The 22,500-nt window shown below is 42.1% G+C and overlaps 2 long non-coding RNA genes across 2 annotated transcripts in view; both read left to right on the forward strand.

Annotated features, from left to right (window-relative positions):
• The window catches only part of LOC138973272 (uncharacterized), a 253,426-nt gene that overhangs the window by 92,313 nt on the left and 138,613 nt on the right, over nucleotides 1-22,500 (forward strand). The gene's annotated exons all lie outside the window — the stretch shown is intronic.
• Nucleotides 3,369-11,489, forward strand: LOC138973271 (uncharacterized). Its single transcript, XR_011457944.1, has 3 exons — nucleotides 3,369-4,265; nucleotides 5,142-5,337; nucleotides 9,344-11,489. It is a non-coding gene; the product is annotated as an uncharacterized lncRNA (long non-coding RNA).

Genomic DNA, 22,500 nt, shown 5'->3' on the forward strand with positions numbered 1-22,500 from the left:
CGAAATAGAACTCTACTGCTCTTGCTTTACAGCAAAACAAACGATTCAAACTTTGAAACCATATCTCCTTCTTCAATGTCAGCTTCTTTCTCGTCTTACTGGTCGTCTTCAACAAACTCCTCCTCTCTTCTTTCCTTTCCTCCTCCTCCTCCTCTTCCTCCTCTTCTTCCTCCTCCTTCCTCTCCTCCTCCACCACAGGCTCATGCTTCGTGTAAGCGCTGCAGCAGCCATCTCCTCCCTCGCAATAACAGTATTCAGTGCACGTAAGTCTCCCACTGTGGCAACTGCACTTCTTCTCGCTGCACGCTTTCCCCTCGGCGCTGCAACTACAGCTCACGACATCTGAGAGCTGCTGCGGTGCTATCGGCGCATTAGACAGCGATTGTGTCACAGCACCAGATTCATCGATATCCCATCCGAAGCAGCGGATATCATGAGCCTCGGCTGGTGGATCTTTATGGTCTGCTGCTTTCCACAACATCATCTGCAGATGTGCTCGGAGAGCATGCAGCCTCAGGTTGCAATCGGTTGGTGGTAGCCTCTTCAAAGGTGGTGGTTTCTTCCTGCCCAGATACAGTCTGGATCTTGCACCATTGCGGGACTTGGCCTTCTTCTGACTGTACAGCGCGAGGAAGAATGAGTCGGCAGTGGCCTTAAGTTGGTCATGACTGACGTCTGGCTCCCCAAGGACATCTTGCAGGCCTAGGATGTCGCTGTTTCCAAGCACCTTGAGCGCCGACTTCTTGCCCTTGTAACAGGGGTACGACACGGTGTCGCAGCCCGATAAGGCGTGCATGCCGAGTAGCTGACCACACTTGTCCCCCAATTTGTCCACTGTTGCGCGAATGTCAAGCACCGTGCCGTCCCATTTCTCCATCTGGATGCTCTTCTGTATCCTCTTCCTCCATGCCAAGTACACGAGAAGGACGAACACATCAGTGTCATCACACAGCACCCTGATCGTCTCCGCCCCGCCTGCTGCAGCCTTCAGCATGTAGCTGCACAGCGTGATATCCGCCTCCTCATGGGTGACAAGACAATCGAAACTGCTGACAAGCTCCACGTTGTTCTGCAGAGGATGTCCACAGAGGATGTTGCTGAGGAGGCGTTTGTTGTTGGCATTCTTCATGATAGCTTCTCTGTGTGGGAGGGGGGTTGTGGGTGTCAGACGGAAGTCCTTTGATCCTTCCCCTGCCCTCCTCATCCTCTCGTGGTCCTTCGCAGTTGGCTGATTCTCATGGTACCTGTCAAACAACACCAGTTTTTGTGCTGCTGGAGGATAGCGGCTCAGTCGAGCGCCGAAACTCGCGACAAAATCTCCTGCTGTCCCCGCAACTGGCCACACAACATGGTACAGGAGTCGACCAGCACCACGTCTGGTGCAGGTGCGTTGTTGACCGGCACACCATGACACTTGACGAGCACAGCCTTGTCTCCTTTCCTCAAACTCCCGAACTCGTCGATGAGAGATGGAGGTACGGGACTGAGTTCGTACTTGAAGATGTCTGTCGCCTTCACACCACGTTGTTGCCTAATGATCTGAAGCCGTACGAATAATGTTTCAATGTCAAAGATGGCCTTGTCTTTCACAACCACTACCTTTTTCATCTCCTGCATGGTCTTCACTTTCCTCTCGATCGGGCCATGGAATGTGCTGTGAAGCGAAGCGGCGAACTGTTCACTTTGAGTGCTGCCGATCTTGAGTGCATCTTGGACATTTAGGCCTACTTTTGCTGGCGCGATCTGCCCGTTGACGATGTTGTACAGGTCAGTGGCAGACCTGTTTACCCTTACGATTTTGGCGTAATTTATTACGATTTTCTGCAAAAAATACGCCATTCCGCTATCCGTGTCAAGACTACAATTTTCATAAATAAAAAAAATATTAATTTTTTTTATCTTTTTTTTTTTATCAATTCACATGTTTGGCATTGTTTTTTTCAATGGCAAAATGGGGTGAAAAAGCACAGGACTGACCAGAGATCATGTCTGTCTGATGAGACGCTGGAGAGCCTTATTCTAGTGGTGAAGTCTCGCCCTCACTCATTCGGCAAGCGCAAGTACAGTAGAGAAGCGCTTGACACACTGAAAAAGGCCTACTACGAGCAAAAGAAAAAGAATCAGTGATGCATGTGCTTTTGATGTGATCTTCTTTGAAATTATGATGACTACAAAAACTGACTGATGTGTTTTGTTTGTGAATGATGGATATATGTGCATGATTGCGTTTCGCAGACACAGTTGTCATGTGCGTTGTAATTAGCGACGAATGCTGGATGATTACTATTTTTGTGCCAGGATTACTATTTTTGGGGCTGAGCATTACTCCAAAACACTTATGGGGGTAAACAGGTCTGCAGTGGACTCAACAATGAGAGGGTGCGAGTACTTCTGCAGTTCCTCTGCAATCTTCGTCCGGTCTGCTGCGTCGATCGCTCGCCTTCTTTCACCTTCCTCTTTGTGCTTGCTCTCCTTCTGTCCATCCCCACCATCGAGACCCATCGGCTTTTCTGAAAGTTGCCTCTTTAACTGGATGCTAACATGTTCTTTCAGACAAAAGACAAACAATATGGCGTTTTCCTTATTTTTGTGTGACATTGATTTGAGCGTGAATGACGTTTACCTGCCATCTTGGCAGCCATCTTGCATCTGGGTGATATCAGAACGGCTTCCCAGCCTTTGGAAACATGGTCAGCACTAAGATCATGAATCTTGCTGCTTTAGAAACCCAGATATGGCGAGAAATGTGTTTTTATATATTTTGACGGCCATCTTGGCGGCCATCTTGGATTCTGTTGACAGGATTGACAAACCAACCTCAGAAATGAACTCGCCGACATCAAAAAACCCTATATTGAGGTATTACACGACTCTTTAGCCCATCTGGATCAAAAGTTACATATTGACCATCTTCAAGATGACCGTTGGGCGGCCATCTTGGATTCTGAGAATTTCCCAAAGTGCAACTTTAGGCAACCAAGCTAATTTGACTCTCCGTACCCTATAGATTACATTTCCGTCATAAAAATTTACAGGAACAGGGTCATTTCCAGGTTTCATACATGACATAGAAGGCTGGCTGGTAGACTATTAATCCGATGCAAATTAACAATAAGAGCTGAACGCATGTGTTACAGTGTAGATAACAGTGACATACAACTGTGTGTCCGACAACTTGTTGAATAACGAATTCTATCGAAAGACATTTGTGAAAGTGTGTTAGCCTAGACCGAACAGATCAGTCTGCTAGTGGTCGGACCTTTAGCACACGTCCGGCCACACGCCATTTTTCCTCTCTCGATTCGAACATTTTTGGATCAATTGTCTTTCACTAATAGTAATACACTACAAAGCAGATGTATGAGTGTTGTAGTGTAAATGAATATGAGGCACAGCTGTCTGCCTGACAACTTGTCGAATAAGGAATTATATTGAAAGATATATGTGAAAGTGTGTGAGCACAGCTGATCAAAAGTCCGTCTGCTAAAAGCAGCTTCGATTCAAAAGTTTTTGGGCTCGATTATTCTTTTTTAAGTTACCCAAAACAACGTTAAGGAAAGTGCTATTGCAGAAAACTGACATGCATCTTCCCGTCGGATAACTTGCTCGATAAGGCCTTCTATTAAAAGATATTTCAGAAATATTGTGAGAGTGATGTTTGACGGACGTTGTAGCCTCTCAGTGCGGACTCTTAAAGTCCGACTACTGTGACCAAAAACGAGGCAAAATTGAAAATAAGTAATTAACACTGTTATTTACTAATTTTCACGTGAAAATGGTAACCTTAGGTTCTGGCACTAGTAAGCCGTCATACAAAAGCGTTTTGGTGTTTATATCTTTTTGGTTTGTTTGTTTGTTTGCCGACCACGAAGGGCCATATCAGGGTGGTGCTGCTTTGACATATAACGTGCGCCACACACAAGACAGAAATCGCAGCACAGGCTTCATGTCTCACTCAGTCTCATTATTCTGACACCGGACCAACCAGTCCTAGCACTAACCCCATAATGCCAGACGCCAGGCGGAGCAGCCACTAGATTGCCAATTTTAAAGTCTTAGGTATGACCCGGCCGGGGTTCGAACCCACGACCTCCCAATCACGGGGCGGACACCTTACCACTAGGCCAACCGTGCCGGTATATATTTTTGGTACCTGGTTCATGATCTGTTCAATTTCAAACTAAGCATGCACAAGTTTTAATTTACTTTCATTCTGTATGCAGGTACCAAAAGCCCGACATCACCGGAGGAAAATACAAGCAAAGGTATGCACGCATGTCTTCAGTGACTGAGAATGTTTATGGGATGAATGAGAGTTGCCTAAACTTCTACTGCAATATGTTTAAGGCATTCATCCCCATTTCATTTCATTCAATCCTATTAGGCCAGTAAAGGCACCCCACTTGACTCTGTGGTACTTTTTTCCTGATCAAAAATTTCTTTCACAGTGGTCACATGACGATGCTCAAGCAAGGGTACCCCCCAAATCGACCTGACATAAAAAAAGGAGTACCCCCAAAAAAACCAATAGTTGGGAAAAAGAACCCATCTATCTTTCTCTCTCTCTCTCTCACTGTCCGTCTCTTTCTCTCTGTCTTTCTCTCTCTCAATCTCTCTCTCTCTCTCTCTCTCTCTCTCTCTCTTTCTCTCTCTCTTTCTCTCTCTCTCTCTCTCACCCCCATTGGTTTGTATATGGGTCTGTGGCCTTAGTAATATAAACCATTATCTTTCTCTCTCTGTTCTATTTGTATGTCCGTGTGTATATATGATTAGAGTAGTATGAAAAAGAAAGAATTTCTGTAATGCTTATGCCACAAACCTTGTAAAATAAGATTTGATTCAATTTGGTCTTCCCCCTCTTCCATTTCAGGCAGTTTTCTTTGTTGTTGCTATAACTGCGAATAAAAGGTGTGTCATTATTTTTTATAAACAAGGAACATAGTTTTTGTTACTGTGAAAGAATTTTGGAATTGTTCTCTAATAGTTGGGGGGATGCTGTCCTGACCCTGTTGAAGGTCGGCACTTGTATATATATATAATATATTTTGTTATTATTATAAGGACCTTTAAACTAACCCCTCTTTTTCCTTTCTTTTGTGATGTAGTTTCCAACTTCATTATTCAAGTATCATGGGTTTCAGGAGTCAAAATCCAGACAGAGGGCAAGCGATACTTTTGTATCTTCTGCGAAAAGTACTTTGCTCAACACCTCAACCGGCACCTCATAAAAAGCCACAGCGAGGAGGCAGATGTTGCTGCGGCCCAGGCTCTTCCGGAGCCCCAACGCTCGCAGGCCCTCTTGATCATCCGAAACCATGGCAGAGACGGAATTAATTGGTATGTGTCCTGCAAGGAGCTAAACCAGATCACAAGTGGTCATGGAAAGCACTTGTGCACCATTGTGCCAGTACTGATTTTTAGACTACAATAGCTAGTTTTCTTATATACTGATTGCAAAAGATAGTACAGGGGTACCTGCAATGACTTGCCAGAAGTGTCCTTAAATTGAAGGTGGCCTGTCATGTTGACGGGTAATTTTGGTAGGGATAATAGACAAATGGACAACAGAAAGCGTCAGCACACTCTGGTTTACGTAAACTATCAGTTTCTGAACGGACATTGCCAGGTTTTTTACGCACAGTACAAACACCCTTTCATTTAAACACTCACCGCTTGCGAACATCCTAAGTACCCTCCGTAAAGAGCTAGCATTTTTTTAAGATTTTATTTTTGCATGGCCTGCAGGATTGTCTAGTACCAAAATCAGACGCTTTTTGGCGCTAGTACTAAAATCTAAATAATAAATTGACGACTTGTAACACAAGCATTCATTAATCCTAAAAGATTTGTTTTTCATCAAAAAAAGATCAGTACAACTCGAAGTTTTGAAAAATGGACAAAAAGGGAGTCCGGAAGCTTGTCACGCAAAGAAGTGTTTCCCGAAGCAGACACATTTTTTGCATTGAACTTGCTTCTTTGAAGCCAAACTCCACCGTTAAGTTTGTGTGACTCGCAGTCGTTGTTGCATTTTAGATTCAGAGTTACACGATAATGTTCTGATGCAGATAAGGCGAGTCGCATTGAAATCAGAAACTGACGACTAGATTGTGAAAAAAAAGGAAAGTTGATCACACCCCGGGGTCCACGATGGCTATGGCGTTAGATAAACCATGCAAAAATAAATTCATTGAAAATTGCTGGCTCTTTACGTAAGGCACCTCAGATATTCTCAAGCGGTGAGTGTTCAAACAAAAGGGTGTTTGTACTGTGTGTCTTTGATGGTTTGCGGGAGGCTTACTGTGCCTTAAAAGGGATGTGGTCTCTCATCGGAGAGGCCACACATTGCAGGTACAACTCCACACACTTTTTAACTTTGTGACTTTCATTGCCGTGCACTGATACACTGAGCACAAAAAAGTAAAGGATATTTTTTTCAATGGTATACCCCAGATAACAGCAGTTATTTGGTCAGAAATATACGTGAATTTGAAAATCAGTCTTTCTTCTGCTCAAAAATGTGTTTCTGGAATCTGAGCAATATCTGGGTATGATGTCACTGGTCCGTGACCACATCTACTCTCAAAAATTGTGTTTTTTGATGGCTTGATTCACTTTCAACCGTTGAAACAGTGACTTAAACTGAATATTTTACATTTTTTACATTCGAAAGTTTATTTGGTGTCTTACCTAATGGTTCATACAAATTTCGTTCAAATCTGTCGCGCTGTCAGGCTGATCTAGTGTGTAAAACAGAGCGACCACAAAACTGAAAAACAGCAAAAAATCAATGGTTTTAATGGTGTTTTTGCTGGGTAGCTGCAGGCTCTCCAAATTTCACAGAACTTAACTTTTTGTGCTCAGTGTACATACAGCAGACTTGCGCTCTTCAGTCTCTTTGTTTGTATGTTTGCTTAATGCCCAGTCCACCACAAAGGGTTATGTATCGATTGGACATTGGATTTCCCTTCTTTGAGCCATGTGACGTCAGAGGCATACAAAACTTCATATTTTGGCGTTTCAGGTTGACCGAAACTTCAAAGGAACTACAAAACACACGTCATGTGTTTGATTGCATGTGTGTGTGCTGTTCAATGTCAAAACAACAACAAAGTCAGTACATGACGTGTGTTTTGTAGTTCCTTTGAAGTTTCGGCCAACCTGAAACGCCCAAATATGAAGCTTATGTGTTTGATTGCAAGTGTGTGTGTGCTCGTTCAATCGTTAAAACATCAAAGTCAGTACCTGAAAGGAATGCAATCGATAAATAAATGTTATTTGCGTTTTTGACCAAAATATGACATTTTACACAGATCAAGACAGTCATTGTTCTCCGAGACTGCGCTAGCAGTCGAGGTGAACAATGACTGTCGAGATGTGTGTAAAATGTCATATTTTGGTCAAAAACGCAAATAACGTATAATATCAGGGCGGTTGCTCTTCAGTGCTCTTCAGTGTAATGCACCATAAAAGAGGAGTCACACTACACAAATTCTAACCTGTCTTTGATGCAATTCATGGTCTCATTGATTTTTGGGTTGTTCTTGTTGATTATTTTATTTTATCATATTCGTTCCATTTCCTTGTATTAATACACACCCCACAAAATAATTTTTAAATCCAACCAACATGGTGGTTTTTTTTTTTACTCACATGCGAAGCAAAAGTGAGTCTATGTACTCACCCGAGTCGTCCGGACGTCCGTCCGTCCGGAAAACTTTAACGTTGGATATTTCTTGGACACTATTCAGTCTATCAGTACCAAATTTGGCAAGATGGTGTATGATGACAAGGCCCCAAAAAACATACATAGCATCTTGACCTTGCTTCAAGGTCAAGGTCGCAGGGGCCATAAATGTTGCCTAAAAAACAGCTATTTTTCACATTTTTCCCATTTTCTCTGAAGTTTTTGAGATTGAATACCTCACCTATATATGATATATAGGGCAAAGTAAGCCCCATCTTTTGATACCAGTTTGGTTTACCTTGCTTCAAGGTCAAGGTCACAGGAGCTCTTCAAAGTTGGATTGTATACATATTTTGAAGTGACCTTGACCCTGAACTATGGAAGATAACTGTTTCAAACTTAAAAATTATGTGGGGCACATGTTATGCTTTCTTCATGAGACACATTTGGTCACATATGATCAAGGTCAAGGTCACTTTGACCCTTATGAAATGTGACCAAAATAAGGTAGTGAACCACTAAAAGTGACCATATCTCATGGTAGAAAAAGCCAATAAGCACCATTGTACTTCCTATGTCTTGAATTAACAGCTTTGTGTTGCATGACCTTGGATGACCTTGACCTTGGGTCAAGGTCACATGTATTTTGGTAGGAAAAATGTGTAAAGCATGTGAGTCGTATGGGCTTTGCCCTTCTTGTTTTACCTTTCTATGCCCTCCAGCAAGAAATAGTGGACAGCGAGCTTTGCTTGCTTCCAAATTTATATTAATGAGCTAATTATAACATTTAATCATCATCAAAAACCTTGTCAATGCTTTCAATGTGTGTGTGATTCAGAAGTCGTTAGGTAATCTGGCAGTCATTAAAACAAGGTAGGGGTCAAATTAAAATTTTTAAAGTTGCCACAGCGCTCCAAAAACTCAATAATGTTTGTTGCGGTTTTACAAAATGTGATCCAGATTCACTGAAGGGGGCCGGGGACTCAAAATAACCATTTTTTCATGTTGGGAGTCGTTTAGCTATGTTTTAGATATGGTTAGCTCTGTTCAATCAATCAATGAGTCTTATATCGCGCATATTCCGTGGGTACAGTTCTAGGCGCTCTGCAGTGATGCCGTGTGAGATGAAATTTTATACGGCCAGTAGATTGCAGCCATTTCGGCGCATATTTACCTTTCACGGCCTATTATTCCAAGTCACACGGGTATAGGTAGACAATTATTAACTGTGCCTAAGCAATTTTGCCAGGAAAGACCCTTTTGTCAATCGTGGGATCTTTAACGTGCACACCCAATGTAGTGTACACGGGGGGAGGTTCGGACACCGAAGAGAGTCTGCACACAAAGTTGACTCTGTGAAATAAATTTCCGCCGAACCTGGGATCGAACTCACGCTGACAGCGGCCAACTGAATACAAATCCAGCGCGCTACCAACTGAGCTATATCCCCGCCCGTTAGCTGTATCATTCTGTTTTTTTTCTTTTCCTCTCACTTTGAAGGCCTGGGAATTATGTATTTTTGTCAGTATTGTTTTTTATTTTGTATTTTGTACGTTATTGTCTCCATGGAAGGTGTGATTTTTTGGGTGCTCATTTTTTGTAGTCTTTAGCATGTACAACAAAGGCATTTTGAGGAACAGCTGTCAATTTCTGTTTCAGGGAACTACAGCAAGTTCTCGAGAGAAGAAGAGAAGGCCGTGAGGAAGCTTTTTCAAGCTTCCATTTTGGGAGGAAAGCTTCCAGGAAAGAAACAAATTTTGTTGGGCATTGCAGGCAGCCAAACACTGGAAGGGAGATCCTGGACCCAAATTAAAGATAAAGTGGCAAATGAAAAGAACACATGAAGCACATGTACTAAATTTAACTGTTACTTCCTACTGTAATATTAATTCCATTTCCCGCAGTTTCCTGTCACTTTGAGGGAAAACTGCACTTTGGTTTGTGCAGTGCAGTTCTTTTGTCAGTTGTTCTCCTCTTTATTTGTTCTATCGTCTTTCTTCTTCTTTTTTGTGTGTGTACTTTTGTGTTTTTGTGCCTGAAGAAGACCCTTAGGTCGAAACGTCCCTGTTATTTGTTCCGTGTTCGTCATTTTAACGTGAGTACATTGCTTTTTGGTCTCTTTATTGTTCCCTCTCACGTGCAGTCGCCATTGTTTAATACTTTGAGGGAAGTTAAAAGAAATATTTTTGTCGACAAGCAAAGTGGTTACAAGCCCCCCGGTCATACACTTTTTTTTTTCGTAAAGCACAGATTTTTTGCTCCCACCCATGCAGTTGGAAAACCTTTTCAAATCTCTTGTGTTGTTTTAAACTTTTGCTCTAAACATTTGGTATGACACAAATTTTGAAGTGAAAATTGATTCGGATTACAGTATCACTTGATTATGTTTCATGATTTTTGAGTCACTTGAGAAAAAGTGACTCTATGTAATCGGTCAGTGTTAGTCTGTCCGGCCGGCCGTCTGGCCGGCCGTCCGTAGACACCACCTTAACGTTGGACTTTTCTCGGAAACTATCAAAGCGATCGGGCTCATATTTTGTTTAGTCGTGACCTCCAATGACCTCTACACTTTAACGATGGTTTCGTTGACCTTTGACCTTTTTCAAGGTCACAGGTCAGCGTCAAAGGAAAAATTAGACATTTTATATCTTTTCTCGGAAACTATCAAAGCGATCGGGCTCATATTTTGTTTAGTCGTGACCTCCAATGACCTCTACACTTTAACGATGGTTTCGTTGACCTTTGACCTTTTTCAAGGTCACAGGTCAGCGTCAAAGGAAAAATTAGACATTTTATATCTTTGACAAAGTTCATCGGATGTGATTGAAACTTTGTAGGATTATTCTTTACATCAAAGTATTTACATCTGTAGCCTTTTACGAACGTTATCAGAAAAACAAGGGAGATAACTAGCCTTTTCTGTTCGGCAACACACAACTTAACGTTGGGCTTTTCTCGGAAACTATAAAAGTGACCGGGCTCAAATTTTATGTGAACGTGACTCATTGTGTTGTGAATAGCAATTTCTTCCTGTCCATCTGATGCCTCATATAATATTCAGAACTGCGAAAGTGACTCGATCGAGCGTTTGCTCTTCTTGTTTTCTGGTTCACCTTGTTTCTTTTTGGTGTAAATATGTGGACGTCTGCACTGACAGATGTCATGACAGCTGTCCTTTGTATGAGATTGTCTGGGTTGTGGATAACTCCCATTGATCATGACTTTTGTATGGACCCGCAGCATTGTTACGTGTATTTGCTCTGTCCAGTAGGAAAACATTTTTAAGTCTTCTTGTGTTGTTTTAAACTTTTGCTTTAAAAATGTGGTTCCCATTGAACCTCAGTACAGATTATGGTTTGCAAAATATATGTTGCTTACTTGATTCTTGAGAATTGTGTTTGTTTTCGCTACCCCCGCGGGTTAGGGGGAGTCCCATATTGGTTGGGACGAGAAAGAATTTACCCGATGCTCCCCAGCATGTGGTAAGAGGCGACTAACGGATTCTGTTTCTCCTTTTACCCTTGTTAAGTGTTTCTTGTATAGAATATAGTCAATTTTTGTAAAGATTTTAGTCAAGCAGTATGTAAGAAATGTTAAGTCCTTTTTACTGGAAACTTGCATTCTCCCAGTAAGGTAATATATTGTACTACGTTGCAAGCCCCTGGAGCAAATTTTTGATTAGTGCTTTTGTGAACAAGAAACAATTGACAAGTGGCTCTATCCCATCTCCCCCCCTTTCCCCGTCGCGATATAACCTTCGTGGTTGAAAACGACGTTAAACACCAAATAAAGAAAGAAAGTCTGTTTTCGCCAAGTGAGGGTGTGTGACTGTGGCTGTGAGTGTGTTTGTGACAGTAAATTCAACACTATGAGTGACAAAGAACTGAAGACTGTGTGTGGCAGGGAACAGGATACGTTGTGTCATTCACCTGTAAGTGTAATCATTATATTTTGTAACCATCAAAAAACAATTTCCCTTGAAATCAAAACACAATTTCCCTTGAAATCAAAACATTAACAAGTAAGAAAAAATGACACCTGAAAATGGCATTCAATGGTTACTCATGCTCTCTCTCTCTCTCTCTCTCTCTCTCTCTCTCTCTCTCTCTCTCTCTCTCTCTCTCTCTCTCTCTCTCTCTCTCTCTCCCTCCCCCCTCCTGAAAACAAACAAACATCAAACAAACATTGAGGAACCAAAGCTAAATAGCGTTTTAAAGTATAAGCTCAAGAGGATACTTCCCACTGTGATATTAATTACTAGTGTGTTTTTGTGAGGGTGCTTTAACGTTTCAGTTATAGGGAGTAGCACACGTTTGTGATATGATCCGTGCATGTCTTAAACAAGTAATGGCAGTGCATATTAGCAGATCTGCATTTTCAACCATCAAGTTATTCACGAATGGTAGTCGTCCGATGTTGGAATATAGCGTGTTCGTGTTTTTAGTCTCTCGTGTTCTTAGTTATATGATTCAAGTCTTATATCGCGCGCGTATCTCCAGACTCTGACTCGAGGCGCAGGGATCTATTTATGCCGTGTGAGATAGAATTTTTTACACAATACATCACGCATTCACATCGACCAGCAGATCGCAGCCATTTCGGCGCATATCCTACTTTTTACGGCCTATTATTCCAAGTCACACGGGTATTTTGGTGGACAATTTTGTTATCTATGCCTATGCAATTTTGCCAGGAAAGACCCTTTTGACAATCGTGGGATCTTTAACGTGCACACCCCAATGTAGTGTACACGAAGGGACCTCGGTTTTTCGTCTCATCCGAAAGACTAGCACTTGAACCCACCACCTAGGTTAGGAAAGGGGGGAGAAAATTGCTAACGCCCTGACCCAGGGTCGAACTCGCAACCTCTTGCTTCCGAGCGCAAGTGCGTTACCACTCGGCCACCCAGTCCGTTTAGTGTGATCAAGCAAACGCAAACAATCCTTGAATCTTTTAAAGCACGATAAAAAGATCAAGTATCGATCCTCATATCAAACAGACAATGAAGTAAGGCGTCCGCCCCGTGATCGGGAGGTCGTGGGTTCGAACCCCGGCCGGGTCATACCTAAGACTTTAAAATTGGCAATCTAGTGGCTGCTCCGCCTGGCGTCTGGCATTATGGGGTTAGTGCTAGGACTGGTTGGTCCGGTGTCAGAATAATGTGACTGGGTGAGACATGAAGCCTGTGCTGCGACTTCTGTCTTGTGTGTGGCGCACGTTATATGTCAAAGCAGCACCGCCCTGATATGGCCCTTCGTGGTCGGCTGGGCGTTAAGCAAACAAACAAACAAAAATTCAAAATCAAAGAATACAATCTCTAGCTGCGCACGCTAGCTTTGCGAAATAAAGTGTTGGTTTGGTTACCAACACCCCATCCCGCCATTTAATTTTAACACACACAAATTTAAAAGATTGAAAATTATTCCGAATATAATTTTCTAAATAAAAATTTTTGTCTTGGTTGAAAAATTGCGACACGACCTTAATTCATGCTAACAAACATTCTTATTAGGTTAAATTTTTTTTATTTTTTTTTATTTAAAAAAAAAATATTTTTTTTTATTTAAAATTTTTTTTTAATTTTTTTTTTAAACTAAGCTTTGGTTTTGTAACGAAAATCCGGCCTAAAGTCTTTTCATGCGCAAAAAAAAAAAAAAAAAAAGATTGAAAATTATTCCGAATATAATTTTCTAAATACAAATTTTTGTCTTGGTTGAAAAATTGTGACACGACCTTAATTCATGCTAACAAACATTCTTATTAGGTTAAATTTTTTTTTTTTTTTATTTAAAAAAAAATTTTTTTTTTTTATTTAAAATTTTTTTTTATTTTTTTATTTTTTAAACTAAGCTTTGGTTTTGTAACAAAAATCCGGCCTAAAGTCTTTTCATGCGAAAAAAAAAAAAAAAAAAAAAAAAAAAAAATACCCCCCCTTCCCCCCCCCCCCCCCCCCCCCCCCCCGGGTTTGTAACGAGAATATGGCCTTAAGTCTTTTCATGCGCAAAAAAAAAAAAAAAAAAAAAAAAATTACCCCCACCTCCTATTTTTTTTTTTAATAATTCTGGATTACTGGTAGCTTTTTTGTACTACCACGCATATGTAACGCTATTTTGATAAAGTTGATAGTATTTACAGCTTTCCGGTCATAATTATGTCCGGCTATCATTCACTTTTAGGTGGCGGATGTCCAGATATAACACGTGTTTCAGAATCTCTATTTTTGGGTGTGTAACTTTCAATAATGAGTGTTTTAAAAAAAAAAATTCTCAAAAAGTATTCTTAAAGTCCGACACATGTTTATACTCGCACTCCGTTTCTGTAGCTTTAGCAATAAACAAGTCCAGATATAACACATTTTTCTTTGCGGCTAATGTCCAGAGATCCCCCCCTCAGACACGTATGTGTGTGTGTGTGTGTGTGAGAAGGAGTGAAAGCCAGAATGTTTGTGTGTATGTGTGTGAGAGAGAGAGAGAGAGAGAGAGAGTGAGAGAGAGAGAGAGAGAGAGAGAGAGAGAGAGAGAGAGAGAGAGAGAGAGAGGCTGTCATGTTTGATATATGCACCGGTTGTAACGGGTCAGTTGGCCTATACAATAAACTTTCTGAGTTCTGAGTTCTCTCTCTCTCTCTCTCTCTCTCTCTCTCTCTCTATCCCCCCCTTTCTCTCTCTCTTTTTCTCTCTCTTTCTCTCTCTCTCTTTTTCTCTCTTTCTCTCTCTCTCTCTCTTTCTCTCTCTCTCTCTTTCTCTCTCTCTCTCTTTCTCTCTCTCTCTTTCTCTCTCTCTCTCTCTCTCTCTCTCTCTCTCTCTCTCCCTCCCTCCCTCTCCCTCTCTCCCCTAGTCCTGATTCTGACATTGAAGTCTCTTTCTCAAAATTATATGATTTTTGTAATCAGAAATGTAAACCAGACGATTTTTTTTACTATTCCAGACATGGCAGTGCATGAGGTAGGTAAGGTGCTAGAAGGCCTTGAGAATAAAAAGTCCATGGGTCCTGTTAGGATTCCTCCTTACTTGACCAAACTAGCTTTGGGAACAACTCACCTATGTGCATAATCTCTCCATAAAGCAAAATACTGTACCTAGAGTAAAGAGAGCAAAAGTAATTCCACTCCATAAAGGCGGAAATGTATCTGACCCAAATAACTTTAGACCAATTTCCTTATTACCCATTTTATCCAAACCATTGGAAAAACATATTCACAAACATTTGCTCGCGTACATAGAAAGCAGAAACCTTTTCCATCAATTTCAGTCTGGTTTTCGAACAAATCACTCTTGTCACAGCGCCCTTACCACGCTATGCGACACCTGGTTGTCTGCAACAAACCGATCTGAAATCAGTGGTGCTGTGTTTCTCGACTTTAAAAAAGCATTTGATCTTGTTGATCATTCAATTCTATTGAAGAAATTACAGTTGTATGTCAGAAACAGTTCCGTGTGTTACTTCTTTGCTTCCTATTTACATGACAGATCTCAATATACTGCCCTAAACTGTAAAATATCTACTGAGGAGACTGTGAAATGCGGGATGCCTCAAGGTTCAGTGCTTGGGCCGATCTTGTTCTGTCTGTATATCAATGATCTGCCACTGCACATTTCTGATAGTAATGTAAGAAGTAATTTTTTTGCTGACAATTCTTCTCTTCGTGCAAGTGGAAAGTCTGTTCCAGTAATAGAGTCCTCCCTTCAAACAGCTTTAAACGATGTAAATAACTGGTGTAGTGCTAATGCTATGCTTGTCCATCCAATAAAAACTAAAAGTATGGTAATTGCAACCAGACAAAATCACCAGATTTCTCCACTCAAACTAAATCTTACTATTGGTACACGCAAACAATTGAACACGTTCAACAGCATCGCGTTTTAGGGGTAATTATTGATTGTGAATTCAAGTGGCAGGCACATTTACAGCATATTTGCAAGAAAGTAGCCAAGAACGTTTTCCTCCTATCCAAGTTAAAGCAATTTACGGACAGAAGGACTCTGGAAATGTTCCACCATGCTAATGTAATGCCTTACATAAATTATGTTTCGACGCTCTGGGATGGCAGCAGTGATGTCCACTTGAAAAAGTTAGACTCTCTCTATCGTCGCTCGGCCAAACTCATCGTAAAGGATAATGCATCAACAGATATGAAATTAAAAATGCTTAACTTTCTTCCACTGGAAAAGCATCTCAAGTTAAACAAAGCCATTTTCATGCATAAATTGTATTACGGTAAAGTGACGATTTACATTACATCATTATTTAATAAAGCTACCCACAGATATGGGTCGGTCAACTTGATTCCACCGATTCCACGAATTGACCTGTATGAGACCAGTCTTGCTTTTTCGGGTACTTCAGTTTGGAATTCACTTCCATCATCCTTTAAGCACTTAAGGTCATTAAAAAGTTTTTAAAAATGTGTTAAAAACCACTTAATGTCTGAGTAGTTTAACGCCTTTTGATTTACCACACTTAGTATTACGTCAAAGATATCCTGTGCTTTGTATATTCTGAACATATTTGTGTTGTACTATTGCTACATGTTCGATTGCTACCAGCTTGTATTTATAATTACCTGCATAGTATGCATTTGATTTTATAAATAACCACATATGTATGCTCTTCATGCCTCATCTTCATCATCATCATCATCATCATCATCATTATCATCATCATCATCGTCATCAGCATCATCCTCGTCATCTTTATTATCACGTGCTGAAGTTTTCCGACCTCCTTTTGTTGTTTAACTTTTTAAATTTTTAAATTTTAATTTTTTTATTATATAATTGTGTGTCTATGCGTCGCAAGGACAGATTGTAAGAAAAGGCGTAGCCTTAAATCTTAATCCTTGTTAAATAAAGTTTAATTCAATTCCCTCTTTATTCCTCTTCAGAAATCGCCGATGAGGGTTCTAACTGGTTACATTGACATTTTAAGATGTCATCAGACAGTTTATTCTTATTCAATCAATCAATGAGGCTTATATCGCGCATATTCTGTGGGTACAGTTCTAGGCGCTCTGCAGTGATGCCGTGTGAGATGAAATTTTATACGGCCAGTAGATTGCAGCCATGTCGGCGCATATTTACCTTTCACGGCCTTATTCCAAGTTACACGGGTATGGTAGACAATTATTAACTGTGCCTAAGCAATTTTGCCAGGAAAGACCCTTTTGTCAATCGTGGGATCTTTAACGTGCACACCCAATGTAGTATACACGGGGGGTGGTTCGGACACCGTAGAGAGTCTGCACACAAAGTTGACTCTGTGAAATAAATTTCCGCCGAACCTGGGATCGAACTCGCGCTGACAGCGGCCAACTGAATACAAATCCAGCGCGCTACCAACTGAGCTATATCCCCGCCCGCAATTGAAAAAAAAGTACGCAGATTTTTCAACACTCAATTTAAATTATTACCAACACATAATGCCTCACATTAATTACTCCTCAACTTTATGGGATTGTTGCAGTTACATTTCTTTGTGTATACCGCCCTCCCCCCAATAAAAAGAACAAACTATCTACTCCGCAGTTTTTGGCTGAGTTCACAGAGCTTTTAGACGAATACGCCAATTTGCACTGTAATCTTGTAGTTGTCGGAGACATCAACCTTCATTATGACTCACAGTCGGACTTGAACGTTAACACGCTGAAAACACTGCTCCCCACTCTCAACTTATCCCAGCTGGTAGACAGGCCGACGCATCGTCGTGGACACACCCTTGACTGGGTGGTGGTCGGTGGGGACGTCGGCGTCTTAGACCTGATTGTGCAGGACATGTTGATCTCCGACCACTTCGTCATTTCTTTCAGCTTTGACCTTCAGAAGCCAGGCCCTGCCAGACGAGTCGTCACCTCGCGCAACATGAAGCGGATCGACATGGCAGCACTGAAGGATGACGTCAGAGCACTCCAGTTAGACAGACATGACCTCGTGTCCAGCTACAACAGCGACCTGCGCCGGATTCTGGACAAGCACGCCCCTCTCACCACACGCACAGTCACCGACAGACCCTCGGCACCTTGGCTTACGCCGGAGGTCTCAACAGCCAAGCAAGATCGGCGTCGCGCTGAGAGAGAGTGGAGGAAATCGGCTCTCACGGTCCACAGGCAAATCTTTGCTTTTCATCGAGAGGCCGTCAAAGAGATGGTGGATAAGAACAGACACCAGTTTATTTCTCAGAAAATCGAGAACAGCACCTCCAGCAAAGAACTCTTCCTGATCACAGGGCAACTCCTCGGTAAAACTCAAAATAAAAAGCTCCCAAACTCCGTCCCTCTTCATGACCTTCCAGATAAGTTTGGGGACTTTTTTGCCGAAAAAATCGAGAAGATCCGAGTCGAGCTTGATGCTGCTCCTGGGCATCCAGAGCATGCGCCATTTCACGGCGCCCACCTCACCGATTTTTCCCCTGTCACTAAAGAACAAGTGAAGAAGATCATTGAAAAAGCTCCACCCAAATCCTGTATTCTCGACCCAATTCCTTCAGAGCTATTAAGCGAGTGTCTAGAGGAATTACTCCCTGTCATTACTGATATCATAAATCAATCCCTCACATCCGGTCAAGTACCCCCTTCTTTTAAGCATGCAGTAGTCACTCCCCTCCTGAAAAAAGCTAACCTTGACATCAACACTTTTAAGAACTACCGCCCTGTCTCTAATTTGCCTTTTGTTTCGAAAGTCCTTGAAAAGGTTGTTTTGGCCCAATTGTCAGAGCATCTTGCTAAGACAGGTATGGTTGAACCATTACAGTCCGCCTACCGCGCAGATCACAGCACTGAAACAGCCCTACTTAAGGTAGCGAATGATCTTCTCACTGCCTGTGACAGCGGCTCTGTTTCGCTTCTGGCCCTGTTGGACCTATCCGCAGCGTTCGACACCATCGACCACGATATACTGCTGGCAAGGTTGAACACCACATTCGGCATAACAGGCACGGCTCTGGGGTGGTTCTGCTCCTACCTGACTGGACGCACTCAGGCTGTTGTGATCCAAAATAGGCACTCCGAGGACACCATACTAAAGTATGGAGTCCCACAAGGATCTGTGTTAGGGCCAGTGTTATTCACTATGTACATGCAGCCGTTAGGCAAAGTCATAAAGCACCACAATGTCCTGTACCACATGTTCGCAGACGACACTCAACTACAAAAATCCGCACACACCAAACAGTTTACAGAGTTAGTGCAGTCAATAGAATCATGCAGCGATCACATCAAACAGTGGATGACAGTCAACAAGCTCAAGATGAACGATGATAAGACAGAGATCATGCCAGTTGGCAAACAATCAAACTTAAAGCTTCTTTCAGAAACATCCAGTCTTACGCTTTCTGATACCACAGTCACATTCAGCAGCAAAGTGAAAAACCTGGGTGTCCACCTTGACAGTAGCCTGTCAATGGACGCCCACATCAACTCACTCTGCAGAACCGCCTTTCTTGAAATGCGGAGGATTAGCCAAATCAGACACCTTCTTTCCCTCGACGCAACCAAGACACTGGTTTCGGCTTTTATTTTGTCGAGACTGGATTACTGCAACTCGCTCCTAGCCGGCCTCCCAGACGCCAAGCTAGACCGCCTACAGCGCATCATGAACAATGCAGCACGTCTTGTGCTGCGCAAGCGCAAGCGCGACCATGTCACCCCTCTCCTCATGACCCTTCACTGGCTACCAATCAAAGCACGCATAACATATAAAATAGCTACCCTGTGTTACCGTAGCCTTCACGACGACTCTGCCCCTTCTTACCTGTCTTCGCTCTTAAAGCCACACGTCCCCACACGTAACCTCAGATCCGCTGACGCAGGGCACCTTGTTGTCCCACGCATCAAACTGAACGCTTTCGGCAAGCGCGCTTTTATCTACACAGCTCCCTCTATTTGGAACTCTCTGCCCATGTCTGTCCGCCTTTCTACCTCTCTCCTCTCCTTCAAGTCCTCTCTAAAAACACACCTCTTCCGGCAATACTTCGACGCCTAGCCTGTTCAGTATCTGCCACATTGAGGAGAGGGGTCACTTGCCATCGTAGCGCGCTGTGGGCCGGCTGGGGACGGGTTGCTATTTCATGTGCCTGTTTCCTTGTTTATTTCCGTGTTTTTGTTCCTTGTACGTGCGCGCGATAGCTGTCGCGGTGTATGAGTGCGACTACACGTGCCTTGGCGTGTGTGTGCGAGTGTGCGAGGGCTGTATTTTGTATATTTTTATTTGATACATGTATAAATGTGTCTCCAGGAATATGTTTTGTTTTAATCTTGTGTCGATACTATTTAGTTCTGCCTCGTTATTAGCCATTGAGTATAACTGTTTTATCATCATTGCTTTGTTGTTGTTCTTTAGCCATTTACGTTGAATGACTTGTTATACATTGACATTGATAGTTTTATTCTTCTTCTTCTTCGTCGTTCGCTAGTTAGTTTTTATCATAAGAACCTTTTTAAATTCCTATTTATACATAAATGCATATTTTATATTGTAAAGCAGTATGCATTGTTAGAGGATTTTTTAGTGGCAGTGTTTAAATGTCGAAGCTGCTTTTCCCATTTTTACCCAAGAGACCGACTGTATATTGTGTTATTGTATTTGTCAGACTTGATTGTACCAAGTCCCTACACATGTTGTAATGCGCTTAGAGCCAAATATTTTTGTTTTTTGAAAGGGATAGGCGCAATATAAATACACTTTATTATTATTATTATTATTACATTTATATTAAGAAATTAGGGCCTCTTCATCGCCGTGCCATATAACGCATATCGCCAGATGCCACACTCCCAACGGATGAACAATTTCAGTTGCATGTATTAAATATTCTACCACTTTCGCGACAGATGGATTTTAATACGGCAGTATGGATGTCACATCGCGGTGCAGCATTATTTACAGTATCGAATCAACAGATAGGTATGGCTCCAAAACGATATTACAATCTTTACCACGTATTGATTTATTTAAGACTGGTTTAGCATGCTCAGAATAATTGGTCTAGAATTCATTTCTGCACACTCTAAAAAAAAAAAGCCTAGCACAACAACAACTTTCAAACGACAGTTGTACAAGCACCTTATTCCCACACAGACAAGGCCCTAAAATGTCGGATGATGTTGTCCTTCAAGGCTCAGATGCCTTGAAGGACAACATTTTCCGACATTTCAGGGCTTTGTCTATGTGGGAATAAGGTGCTTCCTAACCTAGGTGGTGGGTTCAAGTGCTAGTCTTTCGGATGAGACGAAAAACCGAGGTCCCTTCGTGTACACTACATTGGGGTGTGCACGTTAAAGATCCCACGATTGACAAAAGGGTCTTTCCTGGCAAAATTGTAAAGGCGTAGATAAAAATGTCCACCAAAATACCCGTGTGACTTGGAATAATAGGCCGCGAAAAGTAGGATATGCGCCGAAATGGCTGCGATCTGCTGGCCGATGTGAATGCGTGATGTATTGTGTAAAAAAAATTTCATCTCACACGGCATAAATAAATCCCTGCGCCTTGAATATGTGCGCGATATTAATTGCAAAAAAATAAAAAATATATAAAAAATAAAAAAATCCCTGCGCTTACTGTACCCACGGAATACGCGCGATATAAGCCTCATATTGATTGATTGATTGATTGCACAATAGACGACTTTCGGAAATAACTCCGTCGGGCTTGTATGGCTTTTGAAAAAGTGAATACCCTTGCTTTTCCTCTGACAAATAACTTCGTGCTCCTGTCTACGCGTTTCCGACACACTCCTCGCTAGTGATTATCCCCTCCAATGTTTGTCCCAGTAAAAAGCAAGGGTATTTACTCTTTCACAAAGCATTCAAACCCGACCGTTATTTTCGGAATGTGTCTATTATCCGAGGGAAGGAGGAAGGTGTATCCCACGAGCACTATACTGACTTCCACTGAAGGAATGTGTCTATTATCCCAGGGAAGCAGGAAGGTGTATCCCACGAGCACTATACTGACTTCCACTGAAGGAATGTGTCTATTATCCCAGGGAAGCAGGAAGGTGTATCCCACGAGCACTATACTGACTTCCACTGAAGGAATGTGTCTATTATCCCAGGGAAGCAGGAAGGTGTATCCCACGAGCACTATACTGACTTCCACTGAAGGAATGTGTCTATTATCCCAGGGAAGCAGGAAGGTGTATCCCACGAGCACTATACTGACTTCCACAGGAGGAATGTGTCTATTATCACAGGGAAGCAGGAATGTGTATCCCACGTGCACTATACTGACTTCCACTGAAGGAATGTGTCTATTATCACAGGGAAGCAGGAATGTGTATCCCACGAGCACTATACTGACTTCCACTGAAGGAATGTGTCTATTATCCCAGGGAAGCAAGAAGGTATATCCCACGAGCACTATACTGACTGCGGCCCTATGCTCCACAGGGAGTCTACAGGAATAAGTCAAGTAAGTCACTATACTGACTTCCACTGAAGGAATGTGTCTGTTATCCCAGGGAAGCAGGAAGGTGTATCCCACGAGCACTATACTGACTTCCACAGGAGGAATGTGTCTATTATCACAGGGAAGCAGGAATGTGTATCCCACGAGCACTATACTGACTTACACTGAAGGAATGTGTCTATTATCACAGGGAAGCAAGAATGTGTATCCCACGTGCAATATACTGACTTCCACTGAAGGAATGTGTCTATTATCCCAGGGAAGCAGGAAGGTGTATCTCACGTGCACTATACTGACTTACACTGAAGGAATGTGTCTATTATCCCAGGGAAGGTATATCCCACGAGCGCGATATACTGACTTCCACTGAAGGAATGTGTCTATTATCTCAGGGAAGGAGGAAGGTGTACTCTTC

Source organism: Littorina saxatilis, linkage group LG8, assembly GCF_037325665.1.
Source record: "Littorina saxatilis isolate snail1 linkage group LG8, US_GU_Lsax_2.0, whole genome shotgun sequence".
NCBI classification, from domain to species: Eukaryota; Metazoa; Mollusca; class Gastropoda; order Littorinimorpha; family Littorinidae; genus Littorina; species Littorina saxatilis.